Below are 1,592 nucleotides of genomic sequence, written 5' to 3'. Positions count from 1 at the left end.
AAAAATACCCAAATTTTTGTAGCTAAATTGTTTCACATATTACATTAATCTCATGGTTTTCTCAAAGTGTATATATAAATATATTTTTATATATGTATATATATATTTTTTACATATATTTATATATAAATATATATTTATATATATTTTACAGTGGAGATAAATTATAAAGTGCTTCCCGGGGATCCCTGGGTGGCGCAGCGGTTTGGTGCCTGCCTTTGGCCCAGGGCGCGATCCTGGAGACCCAGGATCGAATCCCACGTCGGGCTCCCTGTGCATGGAGCCTGCTTCTCCCTCTGCCTCTGTCTGTCTCTCTCTCTCTCTCTCTCTCTCTCTGTATGACTATCATAAATAAAAAAATTAATAAATAAAGTGCTTCCCAAGGTTCTTCCCAATGTTTTTTAATTATGGGACTCATGTCTCAAAACATAGCTGAAGGGGGCACCTGGATGGCTCAGTCAGTTAAGTAGCTACCCTCGACTCAGGGATCCAGCTCCATGTCAGGCTCCCTCTTCAGTGAGAGGTCTGCTTCTCCTTTTCCCTTTGCTCCTCCTCCCTGCTTGTGTGTTCTCTCTCTCTCTCTCTCTCTCTCGAATAAATAAAATCTTAAAAAGAACATAGCTGAAGGAATTTGATAGAACACTTTGGATAGTAGCTATAATATCATATTAAAAGAAGTACATCAAATAAATTAAGGAGATGGAAATTAAAACCATAACTTGGGGATCCCTGGGTGGCTCAGCAGTTTAGCGCCTATCTTTGGCCTGGAGCATGATCCTGGAGTGCCAGGATCAAGGCCCGGGATCAAGTCCCGTATTGGGCTCCTGGTGTGGAACTTGCTTCTCCCTCTGCCTGTGTCTCTGCCTCTCTCTCTGTGTCTCTCATGAATAAATAAATGAAATCTTTAAAAAAACAAAACGAAACAAAAAAAAACAAACCGTAACTTGATATTGTATAGTGATCTTAATGTATTCCTATACATACAAGTAAAATTATTTATTATAGCTTCTAATTATATTCTTCAAATACATATACTTTATATTATATTTGGATTTCTAATTATATTTTTGAAACTCAACTCCTATCCAATTTGGTTGTATGAAGATAATCGCAGTGGTCATCAGAGATGGTTGTGTCTAAAAATTTCTGTTGACATATCTAACTGAAAAGTAAAAAGCAATGTGTTCTGTCCAATTCAAAAGAAAATATTTTCCCTGCAAAATCCAAAAGCCAAGGAAAAAATCTGACATCTTATCTTCCCATGTTAATCACCTACGGTACTTTACCTGTAATACTTTTGACATCCTTAGTTTTTTACATGTGTTATAGATATTTATGTACATGTTATATCTCCTTTACTATATTATAAGGTCCTTTAGGTTAAAAAAAAAAAGTGTGTGTGTGTGTATTTGTTTATATACACACACATAAACCCACCCATTCACATATATCTCAATTTTAAAAATAATACATGCTTAAATACAGAAATGGGTAATAAATAGTATTTATACTATCTGGAAGTAACTGCAGCTAATATTTTGCTATATGTCCTTCTTGTCCTTTTAGAAAAATAAATTACCTCCATTTTTAGA

The sequence above is a fragment of the Canis aureus genome, chromosome 9 (assembly GCF_053574225.1).
Source record: "Canis aureus isolate CA01 chromosome 9, VMU_Caureus_v.1.0, whole genome shotgun sequence".
Classification (NCBI taxonomy): domain Eukaryota; kingdom Metazoa; phylum Chordata; class Mammalia; order Carnivora; family Canidae; genus Canis; species Canis aureus.
The sequence above is the reverse complement of the archived record's forward strand: the minus strand, read 5'-3'. Positions refer to the sequence as shown.